The sequence below is a fragment of the Molothrus ater genome, chromosome 10, assembly GCF_012460135.2.
Source record: "Molothrus ater isolate BHLD 08-10-18 breed brown headed cowbird chromosome 10, BPBGC_Mater_1.1, whole genome shotgun sequence".
Lineage (NCBI taxonomy): Eukaryota > Metazoa > Chordata > Aves > Passeriformes > Icteridae > Molothrus > Molothrus ater.
Window position 1 is genome coordinate 15,570,318 of NC_050487.2, and position 12,710 is coordinate 15,583,027.

Sequence of the window (12,710 nt, forward strand, 5' to 3'; positions counted from 1 at the left end):
GCTTGTGAGGGTGTGGCACAACACAAAGGCTCTGCTCTGCCACCCTCTAACCTATTTTCCCCATATCCTCTCCTTTTATATTCAGTTATTTACAGGTGCTGGAGAAATGATCTCTGAATTTTAAGATGGTACTGAAGACAAATTTATTTATTTTGCTCTAAAACTTTTCAGCCAGTGCTTACAGGGAACCAGACCCATCTGCTTCACCACAAGTTACAGCATTGCTGATTTGGACCAAGAGCTGCTGAGCTCTCACAGGGGTCTGTCATGGAGGTGCTTTGTGACTTTCCACAAGCTGCACTGTTTTTTGTACCTTTATTTCACCACCTAGTCCCAGTCTGCTGAAAATTTCTTTCTCAACTGATGGCATCATTTTTTTCACCCCATATAGGCTTTCTCTAGGGGAATTTTTTGGCCAAACTCATGTGTTTCAGACCCAGCCTCAGGGCTCCATTGCCATGAACTTCCTGTGAATAAAATTCAAGTGGTCTTCAGCACCTTAACTTTCTCATCTTCAGAAGGAAGAAAAAATGAACTCAGAAGAGCCACTTGCTTCAGACAAACTATACTCACATTCACAACCAGGCTCTAAAGAGACTATTTGTACACAATGGTCTGTGCAGCTTTCAAGTGCTGCAGGTTAATGCCTAAATAGCAGCTGCTGGTTTCCAGTTTCACTCCTCATGCTGCTCTCACCTAGAGGAGTCAATTCTGCTGACAGGACAGCAGAAACATCAATAACCACTGAGATATTTCCTGACAGTAAAGCAAGATTCTTACCATTGGACAATGCACACTTCCATGGTGGCAAACATTAGGTGGGAGATATCTGGGAACTGTTTTCATGAATAGTCACAGCAGGGAAAACCCAAATTGCTTCCCATTGAAATCTGGGACTCCCAAAGGGCTCAGAGATTACAGCAGGTAACCTACAGGACACAGCTCAAAACACCACAGGACACTCATGGGCTGTGTTTAGCCATGCTTGCACTGAGGGCAGGATGGAGTGCCAAGATGGGAACAGGGTGCCTTTGCAGGACAGAGCTTAGAGCAGCTCCACAAACCCTCACTTTCATTGCAAGGAGTGCAGCACTTGGAAAAAAAGCCAGTTGCTAAATCAAGGGAAGCTACCAATTGACTGAGCTGGCACCTCCAAGAGCCAGGAGATGCATCCAGGGCTCCTCCACCCCAAGCAAGCCCCAGCACGAGATGCCAGACACCAAATTTCAGAAGCAGACAACTGAACCAGGCACACAGCTACAAAGTGCTGCAGGACCACATAGCAGCCACTCCCACAGAGGTGGCAGGACTCATCCCTGCCATGTTAAGTGAGTCTTATCGTTATTTTCAACCCTGCAGGGAAATCTAAATTGAACTTTGGCATATAGCTTTCTTTTGCTAAGCAGCAACGCTTGAATGTTAACTCCAGTCCTGACAGGCATATTTATGGACTATTCTTTGCAAATAATCTTACCCTGACCAGTCCAAAAGGTCAGAACCATAAAAAAGAATAACAATTAAAAAAAAAGCACAAGGCTGGAAAACCATCACTACCATTGGCACAACCCCTCAACTTATTAACCGTCCTTGCAACAAGGTGAATGGCAAGGTCTTGGATTTATTTGATTGATTGAGATCAAAAGATCATGGGGGAACACAGTAAATTGCATCTTTCCACAAACGCATTTTGCTTTCAAGATTTGAGCAGATAGTTGCAAGAATTGAAAAGCTCAAGAGAAGGAAAAAATAAAAGAGAAAAAATAAAAAAAACATGTACAAAGGTGACTTCAGAAAGGCATCCCTTATTTTCTTCTTGACACCATCTGCATTTCTTAGAGCTATTTGCAAGCTCCTTCCATGTCCCTGTACCCCTGAGACACAACAGCTTATCTCTGCTAAGCAGAAGATGATAAGGAACAATAAGGCACTGGTTTAACTCCAGGGCAGACACCAGTGTTTGCTGACATTATGGATGAAATGTAAATTTTAGAGAAACCAAAGTCCAACAAGAGGTTGAAGAACTTCCCATTGAATTTCAGATGTCCTACAAGATAAGACAGGTATCTCACTGATCTTCTTCACTGGACCAAGGAAGACAAAGCACCTGAACACCCCTCTTGTCATAGGATGGCTTGGAGGCTGCCTGAGCCCAGGCTCCATTTGTCATCAGCAGCTCCCCAGGGAAGGGATGAAGGAGGAAGAAGCAAAGGAACTAAAGGAGCAGACATCTTCAGGACATAATTTCAAGACCTAGCTGGTGAGCCAGCATTTTTAAACTCAGGAAAAGCCTGCTGTGTTTGCTGTCAAGACAAGACAAAGAAACACAATGGAGAACATGAACAGAAGAGCAAGAGAAGAAAAATGAAACTCTCCTCCACTTCATCAGCCCTGGAAAAGAGAGGAAAAGTAATCACTTGGTTCCTCTCTCTGTGTTCCACATGATATTTGTGGTTTGCTCAGTATACCTGTATTTGTAGCATTGTGTTCTGATGTCACAATAAAACAGATGAGATTACACCCCTGAGAGTAAGAGTAAATCCCTTACATGGACCATAGCAATGACCCAAACTCCCAGAAACTTACTACAAAGGAGCCAGAATTGATACAACATCCTGTTTTTACCACAAGTTTACACTACATGCCAGCAACAGAGGATTAAACTTCTTCTTTCCCCTGAGCTTATACTTCCCTCCATAATAACATCACCATTCAGGTAACAAAGACACTGAGCACCAGCATTAATTGCTGCTGCCTCAATTCTTCACCAGACCATGCAGCTCATTCTGCATGGATACACCCAGCTTTGCCTTTCACCTTATCAGCTTTGAATAAGGTTGTTAAGATAAGAATTTCACACATTCTCATTTTAATTATCAGTGGGTTAGTAGAATTCTCCAGACGTCACCTAGTCTATTTTTCCACTACATGGAAGGATCGGTTCTCCTAAAAGCATGTCTGCTATTGCTCTTCCAACTTGTCCTTGAACCTTTCCATGACTGACACTGCCTAACCTCCTGGGGGATCCACTCCAGCACTCAGCTATCCTGACTGTAGATCATTCACTGACACCTCAGCTAAATTTCCTTGCTGCAACTTAAGTTTATAATTTGTTTTATTTACAGTGCACAGATTCAGTTTATTCCCTCTCTCCATGACAAGTTCACTATTTCCAAAATTTACAAGTTGAGGCAGTGCTGCTTGTCCTCTCTTTACCCATTCTGCTTCTGCTCACAGCACATTCTCAATCTCTGCATGTGTATGTCATTCCTTACCCCAAGAGAGAAGGCACTTGGCGATCACGAGGCTGTTTCAAGGGAAGACGCTCACCTCCAAAGGCTGATGCATTCAGGCACACACAGTTACAAAGTACTCTGAAACAAGAAAAATAAAAGATTTGTCTTCAGGATGGCAGGCAGAGTCCAGTCCAGGAGTGAAGGAAAAACCAGCAACTCCGAAATGCAATTTTCTGCACCCCATTATTTAGCACACAAACAGATCTTCAAAAGCAACATCACTGACTGTAGATACATCATGCACCACCGCTCAGAGTTGGCCACATTTTCTCTGACAACCACCATAAGGGTTTGATAAATTTGTGTTCTAGGAAACAAACTGTTCACGGACTTTGCAGAAAGCTCTGCCAAGGTATAAGTAATACCCAGCACATGTCCAAATCAGATGGCTCTGACTCCAAACCTTTAAGTTCTGTGACAGAGGACAAATTTTAATGTTACCACTGGTGACTTTATTTACAGTGTCACTGAAACCAACAGAGGCAAGATTTCCAGTCCACTCTGAGATTTAAATGTGTGTAATTACAGGATAGATCCAGAGACTAAAAGTCAGGTCTGATAAATGGCTTTTGTATTTACAACATACTCCTTACGTGATCTTCAGGATGTTCTACCTAGCAAAATGAATTCTCTCATGAACCCAAGTGTTTGGTGACACTGTAGAAAGGTAGAGCAGGAATCTACATGCACAGTGCACAGAAACACAGGGGAGAGTTCTGAATGACAAAAACATCCCAAATTTCATGAAAGATAACAGGCAACAAGGGAGAGCAGCAATGACAGATTTGCCATCCTACTTCTGGAGGCTTTCAGAAAAACAGAGTTAGAAGGTAGCAGACAATTTGCAACAACAGCACCTTTCACCAGTGGATCACCTTTTGCACCCCATCTCATCTAAATTCCTGTCTCTCCTCAGAAGGAGCTGCTCCTGCCCCCAAAGGATCAAGTCACTTTGTAACAAATACTCCTTTTCCGATGGCTGAAGCCAAGAAACCCTCAATTTGTCACCTGCTGTGAAAACAAGATGCCTGTTGCACATCTAAGGATGTGCCAATGCAAGAACTCAGTGTCTTGTCTTTTGCAAGGATTACCCATCTGGCTGTACTTTTGGCTACTGCACTTTGTCCATCTCCAAGTTTCTGGCTTGGGATGGTTTTTTTCACCCTTTGTAATCCTACCCAGCTGTCCTGGGCTTTTGCTTTCCTTCATCACTTGCACTCTTAGCAATGCCAACACTTACAGCCAGCCAGCCCAAATGCTGTCAGCACAGGAAGGCGACACACTCCTGATTAGCACTGATTGGATGGCAGAAGTGCTGTTTCCAAAGCTAAAGAGGAATACCTGCACCCATAACGTCCCTAAAGCACCACATAGTAGCTGAGGAGACTGAGCAATAAATGCCTGAAGGTGAAAAACTCAAAGTAATCTCAAAATGTATGTTGGACAACTGATAAAAGACTGTAAATGCATGCCCATCTTTAAGGGTGAAAGTAGCTCCAAGGACTTCAGCAAGATAATATGCAGCATCAGACACGTTACCTCCCAACATACTAGTGAGATAAGGATGTTTAGCAAGGGATAGAGATATGAGGAATGCTTCCACCAAGAAAATACACCCATTTGTACAGCTGAATTACGACAGCTGTTGAAAACCATGGAGTAGCATTGAATGGCAGCCCAGGACAGGGAGCCAAGACAACTACCACATGCAATTGAAACTGCCAAGGGATTAAGTTAGGTCAAATGTAATTACACAAATTGGATGCTGGCCAGAGTACTGACTTATTCAAGAAAATTAAAAGAGGTGTTCAAAAGTTTCAGAGATTGAGTCCTCCTCCTGTTAATTATTTGGTGAGTCAGTCAGTGAAGTCTCAGTACTCTGGGAGGCCATCTGAAAAAGGGGAAAAAATGAGGCATAAACTTGAAAGGCATTAGAAGCGATTAGCAAAAGCCTTTGTTCTCCATGGCAATCCTGGCTGCACCAGTGCGCGAAAGCCTTTCATGTCCACGCTGAAAAGTGGCCTCAGTTCCTTTGATACTTCTGGGAGGAAGCGTTTAAATTTACAAATATCCCACTGACAGAAGTTACAGACAACAGTTGAGGAACTTCTGCATAACTCAGCCAGATCATACCCAGCTCTCAGGCAGGCAGTACTCCTGCTGAAGGGAGGAATGACAACAAGACCCAAAGTTCACTGACACCTGGAGCAATGTCCACTCTACATGCTAGTTCTGTATGAAAGCAAAGTCATGTCAAAAAGGAGGTTGCAGCCATGTGGGACAGTGGCTTCCTCCTCCTCATTCAGTTTTCAGAAGAGGGAGAGCATGTAAGGCAGGCAATGGTAAGGAGATGAGAAAGGAAGCTTTGTGGTCTGGCAGCTGAGCGTCACTTGGAAAGATTAGATCCTGTTTATGCCTCTGCCATAAACCTTCTGAACGATAAGAGCAAAGTCACATATATCAACATTTCCCACATATTTACTACTGCTGTGCCTTTTGTGGCTGAATAAAGATACAGAAGGACTATGTCCAGAAGAGACAAGAACTAGCAGGCAAGGATTGAGATTCTGCGTTCAACCTTTAATCACTTGTACTATAACCATGTACAGCACTACAAAACATGAAGTGTTCTGAAAAAACAGGCCTTGTAAGTCTCAGTTTTGGCACCTGAAAGAAGTAGAAGCCTATGCTACCTCTGTATCTGGGAGTTATCATTAGAAATACACTCATCGCTGTCTTTGAAGCAGTTGGATGCGACAGTAAAAGCAGTACAGAATTGGAGATTAACCTTTTTTGGGTAGCTTATTCAGTGCAATGTTCAGATGATGCACATGAAACAAACCATTTTTTGACTGACATAAAAAAACAGAGAGATGAAATAACTATCTTCTCAACAAGTGCCATACACGAGGCATGTCAAGTGACATGGCTTCATCCCACAGTGACAGCAGGTGAACACACAACTGAAGCCTCTGCCATACTGATTTAGTGTGCTTTTTTTTTTTTTACCCCTTTAACTTTTTATAAAACAAGCCAGGGAAAGGCAGACATTTCACAGCACAGATTGGTGCAATTTGTATTAATGGCCCAAGCATGGATGCAAGCAGCAGCTTGCTTCTCTTTGTGTGGAACAACCAACAGGGACAAGTCTGGTGGGACAACTGCTACATGGCACACCTTGCCCCAGCCCAGCAACACCTCCTCCTCCAGTGGCTTCACAACAAGCAGGGCAAGAACAAAGAACATAGGAAAAAAATCTCTGCTGTCTTGCCATGCTGTGCAAAATCCAGGGGCAAGCAAACGTGGAAAGAGTTTGCATTCTGCACTGACAACAGAACAAGCTGTCATTCTTCCAAAAGGTAGTCAAGTGGTCTTCCAGGTAGCAAAAGTACAAATGTCCCAAATTCCTCATCCCTGGCACTCCCCTGACAAGGTAATCACTCCCCTTGGAGTCCTCAGGCACCAGACAGATGACAAAGATTTCTTTTGCAAATAGGAACAAAACAGCAAGGCAGTTCTTCCCATTTTTCCCCAACACCTTGCAACCAGCCTCCTGTGAAGCAAGTCCACTGCTTGCACTGGAAAGACCCACAAATAAAGGCAGGTCAGAGCCAGAGCCACAACATGGCCAGTGCCACACGTGAGCACCACCACACATCAGGGGAAAGCACAGGGCTGATGGTACACACACTACAAAAAATAGATTTTTCAGCACAAAGCAGGGCAGCCTGAAGGGTTTCATGCCAAAGAGGGACCCACTGCCATGCTGGCCAGGGCGTGCAGGGGGACATGCCCCTGTGGCAGCAGCAGTGATTAACCAATACTGATAATGGCCTCCAGTGCCTAAAACAAAGCACAAGGAAACAGCACAGCAAGGACTAATGCCAAGTGGCAATAAAGACAGAGGCAGGGCTGTTGCCCAAGTAAGATTTTTTTTTTTTTGCCTAGGTTACTTGTTGTTAAAAAAAAAAAACGTTCTGCATGCAGGGACATCCTGTTCACTGTATTAAATTAAAGGGATGATTCAAGAGGGAACAGCTTTCAGCAGACGGGGGGGGAAATCAATTTCAGGTTGCTATGGACAACTGGGCTGTCTCCTGTAAAACAGAATCAGATTCAGCTCTACAAACCTGAACACTAAACATTCCCTCAAATACAACACACATGCACACTCACTAAATTAATGAATGCAAGGAAATACAGACTTGTGCCATCTCCCAGGTTTTTTGGCAGAATGAAGGACGCACTCAAACCTACTAATTGCCACTAAGTACAGGACTGGAGTTTGGCTCAGTGGTGGCTCTCTGACTGCCAGTCCAACACTCTCTTCCAGGGGAAAAGCTCTTTAACAGCCAAATAAACCAGAGCAGTGCCCAGATTCACCTCACTCTGGGCCCTTCCACAGGCTCTGGGCTTGCAGTGGGATCTAAAACCATGTGCTGCTGATCCAAGCTCCTGAAGAACTCAGCTAGAAGGGGCAGCAAGAACAGCCTGAGGCTTTCAAGCATGTCCTCGCTGATACTGGACAGGGGCACAGGCTGCTCCTGGTCCTTGAATACCCTGAATAGAAACAATGCCCTCCACCTGAGCAGCTGACCTATGGTCACAGCTGCCAGTAGGAACCTCACATGGAGGGACCACTGGGGACAACATGGTGGCCATGGTCCAACAGGTGTCCTCTCCCCATATTTTTCACTAGAATAACTTCAAACAGGTTTTAAGCACCTTCTCCATTCCCTACGGGAAGAAAAGTCTTGGTGAGAGAGACTGGAGCAGAGACGAGGCATCTGATTCTGTGCCCTTTCCCAGCAGCTGTTCAGAAATCAAAGAAATCCATCTAGATCAATCTCTCCATGAAGGCAACAGGAAACATTCCCATCCCACGATACTGTAAGTCTTATAGAGCAGTTAATGATTTTCCAATTAAATGTACCATCAAAATATAAGATTTTATTAGCAAAATCAATGATGTGTGCAGAGACAGTCCCTCGTGTGTCTTAAAAAAAAAGCCTATGAATAAACCTGACAGGAATAAAGAACATTGTGCAATTATTAGAGCTATTTTACAGGATACTCTAATAATGACAGCCCATACTTCTGGTAAGACACCTCAAGGCAGTACCACAAAAATAAAAAACATAAAAAGAACAGAAGCACAGCATTCCCCTACACTTGGAGGGTGCATTGTGTTTATTGCATTACATTTTTTTCCCAACAAGAAGATAATATCCAGGAAACCACAAAGAAATATTTACCAGTCACCTGTCTTTTCTCCTTCTCCATCAGTTCAGTGTTTCACTGCATTAGGAAAGCAACCAGTAGAAATTGACACCCATTTAAACCTAGCAGAAATGGAAGCAAGATAGAGAGGCTGCAACTTTTGAGCACCCACAAAACTCATGATGCTCCTAAACCATGTACACAATTCAGGTAACTGCAGCATCAGAGAGCCCTCTGCAAGCAACACACCCATCTGAGGACACAGGACTGGAGTCCTACCAGCCTGCCAGTCTCCTGCTCTCAACTGGCAGCTATCACCCACATCAATACCACCATAAAGAATTCAGACAGTCAAAACATTAAGGGACCCCAAATCCAACAGTCACCAAGCCCAATACCCAATTTTTTGTGGAGCTCTGGCTAACGAACAAGGACCATCATTAAGTTGCATTTATAGCCAAATGCTCAATAGTGCACTTATATGAAATAGTGCCAAAAATCCAATTGACAGTTCTAACCTAAACCTAGACACAAGAGCCTAACGTCCACTCAGAGGAAAAAATTAAGTCTCTATTCCACTTGGCTTTAAACAACCTCTGGATGCATGTTGGGATGGATAGGGAAATAATAACAAGAATACCCAACAGATGTTTCCATTAGCATAGATTTGCCATTCATCTCTCTTTTTTCTACCATCAAACTCCTTTATTATCCTTGCTGGATAATTTACAGTGCTTGTTGCAAAGTACAGTCTCTAAGAACAGAGACAGCAAACACTTGACAATGTAGAAGTTCAAAGAGCTGAGCCATGCATGACCTGCAAGCAGATTGTTGCTATTTCCCCGTGTGTATAAAAGGGCTTTACCTTCATGCAATGCTGGAACTTGTCATCATGAAACACCCTCTATTATAACATGGCCCAAAGGAGCTACTATTTTGGGTCCTAATAACGTGCTGAGTTTTACAGGAAAGAAAGAAGGCAAGTAACACGGAACAACCCAGCTGTCAAGGAGAGAAACAGATGGGATCCTCACAAAGCTACACAGATTGCCTTAGTCAAGTGCTGTCACAGCCCAAACTCAAGATGGGAAAGCACAGTGCAGGAGCTAGATGAAAGGAGCTTGTGAAATTAAGTAGCATCATCACCTCCACAAGGCCTGTGAAGAGACAATAGAGAACTGCTTTCCAGGCACTCTGATCCTAAGGCAGTAAAACATGACTCAAGGTTGTCAAGCTGCTTTTTTCAAATGCCTTTCGGCTGAGTGACAATTGTCCAACTCTCCCACCTGTTTGGCCCCCATGAAACACAGAGAGCATCCACAGAAGCACAAGCCACATCTGTGGTCTTGGAAAAGCTCTCCTCTGGGTAACAGACACAAACAGGGCTGGCTGGAGGTGTCCCTGCTAACATGGCCCCAGGTGCTGCAGGCAGGTGAGCCGCCAGTGCACAGGTAGCACCAGGATTCACCCTGCTGTGGCTTCCAGCTCCAAATGGGGCTTCCAAACAATCTAAGAAACCACAACACTTGCCATGGCAGTTCAGTTCCCAGTGCCTTGGCACCCTGCGAACCAGTGACAAACCAGAAGAGGGAAGGGATTGGCCTGACCTTCTTCATTCAAGCTCTCAAAAGGGTGCAGCACCCAAGAGAACAAACCAGTGCTTTGGAAACCCCAGCCCACTAGGAGATCCCAGGGCCCATATAGAGAACCTGTGCATTGTACTTCCAGCCCGAGCGCAGCCATTCATGCCCACAGTGTTTCAAACAACACAGGCTGAAGCCAGATGATGAATGAAGTAACAGAATCGATTGCCTTACCTCCCCTCCGCCTCCCACTAACCGGAAGATGCTATTCAGGGAAAATATAATTTAAAGGCAGAGGCTAATGATGAATCAGATTGATTTTTAGATGAAGAAAATAGATGTAATTGCAGTCTACCTGCTTCCAGCTTGCCAAGTCAGACCGAGCTTCAGGAGAAGCAGGCCCCCTCTCCCATTCCTCGTCCCACCCCTGTCTCCCATCAAAGCAAGAAAAAAACCTCGCAGAAAAGAAATTCCTTTACACAAGACAATTGCGTGTTGCTCGGAGCCAGCTCAATGCTGGCTTCCCTCTTCCTGCTCAACAGTACAGAGCCTGAATTAATGGATATACAGAGGGCCCACTTTCCAGGGAAAAGCGAATTCCAAGTTTGCAGCCGGGAAGAATGCATCGTATGTCTGGTATTCACGCTGCGCCCTCTTTTCCCCTTCCTTTTTTTGGCCGTATAAGGAGCTGAGCACAGCGGGCTGGACCAGTGAGTGCAGCGCTGCCTGCTCAGCACCGTCAGACCTCAGACATTGTTTGTCTTTACTGGAAATCCAATAAATCCATCTAGGAAAAAGGCTAGTGGAGTGTCAGGCTCAGACCCTGCGGTCTGGAGATGCAGGATCCAAACAGGAGCCAGCTGAATGAGACCAGCCCAGCAAGTGCTCCTGCAGAGCTGCAAACACATGCACTGCACAGGCAGTAATTACCTTTATTACACTGCAGGGAAGGAAGGGAGGGGGGGGTGTTAACTTAAAAACTAGGGACTATTGCAGCTACAGTCCTAAAGGGTTGTTTCACAGGTTTGCAGTACTCAAGTAATACCTGCACAGGAAATAAAAGCCAGCCTGGCCTGGAGAGAACACACCTGGGGCTGGGAGGATTACGTGCCTTTGGCCACAGAGAAATACGTCCTCTCTAACACACACAGGTTAGACAGGAGTGTGGGATTGCACTTTAGAGATGCAAATTGCTGGGAATTCTTCCTAGAGTCCTGACAATCCCTGAGTTTGACTCTATTGCAGCAACTTCAGCAGTAGACTGGGATTTCCATATCCCAAATGCAATTACAATATTACCTTCCAAAAACATAAAACCTTCTTGCCATTACTGCTTCTTTTGTAAACAACAGACTATTCCTGTGGGCACCCAGGGCACTGCAGGAGCAAAAAGGAGAGGAAAAGACACTCACCCCATAACCTTCCCTTTATGGAGAGTGATGGGTGCTGCCCCATGGGATGGCAGTACCAACCATCAGAGTCCCTCATGCTTGGCCTAGGACCAAAGTGCAAGGGCAGAAACTCACAAGCAACCCCAACCCATCCAACCACCCTATCTTGCTCTCCCATCTCTGTCAAGCATGTGAAGTTCCATCTCCTTCCCAGCACTAGCAACTCTGGGCTGCAGCTCCCCAGTGCCACCCTCTCTTTGGAGGTTCTGTCCCAGCCCCTGCAGCTGCCTGCTGCCAACTCTCCACCTCCACAGAGCTGCCTGCACGAGGAAAAGGGAAGGACAGTGGCCAGAAACCCCTTCGTGACATCTGAAAACAGTCTTCAGCCTTCACCTGTTATATCCAGATGGAGTCAGGGATGCTCTGAGGCACAGAATGAAGTGGCTTAGATGAAGACACACAGTTGAAACTCAGCTGGGGGAAGGGAAAGTTTCTAGCCTCATTAATAACAGCCTGAAATTAAAAGCAGAGCTTGTAGTACAGCTGCAATTTCAGCAACCCCGCTGCTTGTGTTAACAGTGTGGCTTTATTATGGTCAGGGATTAAAAACAGCTTCAACAATTAAAGGAGGGAAAAGAAAAAAAATAATGACTGCATGAAAGAACCACCACCACCAAAAATCCGTATAAAAAAAATTCCTGCGGGCTGGAATGATTAGCAAAAAACACTTGTGTGCTGTGAGGAGCATGAGTGAATGCTTCCTTCCCCACAGGCCCACACATGTCCCTGACAAGTATATCTGTCCCCCACCTGTGGGAAACCACCCATTGCCCTGTGGCTCAGCACCAGCCACCATTAGCCTCCCCAGGGATGGCAACTCCTGCCCAGGAATAGGTGGCCTACAGTCACCCTGCTCCAAACAGACAGCTTAGAAACTTCCTCACTCCTGCTGTCTAAATAACACAGCATTAAGAACAAAAATGGAAAGAAAATAGTCTTGCAACAAATGACTAACATGCCTGAACTTCTCAGGAGGCACCAGTCTCACTGAGCAGCTCAGAAGAGCTGAGAAGCAGCATGCCCATGTCTCTTGGAGGTGAGCTGGTGTGCCTAAGGGTTCCTGAAGGCATTGACCCCACATTCCCTGGCACCTGCCCTGGCACCAGCTGGGATAAGCTGCCACTGGGAAACCTCAGTTTGTTGTGTCTCAACACAACAGTCAC

The 12,710-nt window shown here is 45.1% G+C and overlaps 1 protein-coding gene across 1 annotated transcript in view; it reads right to left on the reverse strand.

Annotated features, from left to right (window-relative positions):
• The window catches only part of LPP (LIM domain containing preferred translocation partner in lipoma), a 319,560-nt gene that overhangs the window by 253,318 nt on the left and 53,532 nt on the right, over positions 1-12,710 (reverse strand). Inside the window, exon 3 of the mRNA XM_036388370.2 lies at positions 3,273-3,371. The gene's annotated coding sequence lies outside the window, so the exon portion shown is untranslated. The remainder of the gene's footprint in view (positions 1-3,272; positions 3,372-12,710) is intronic.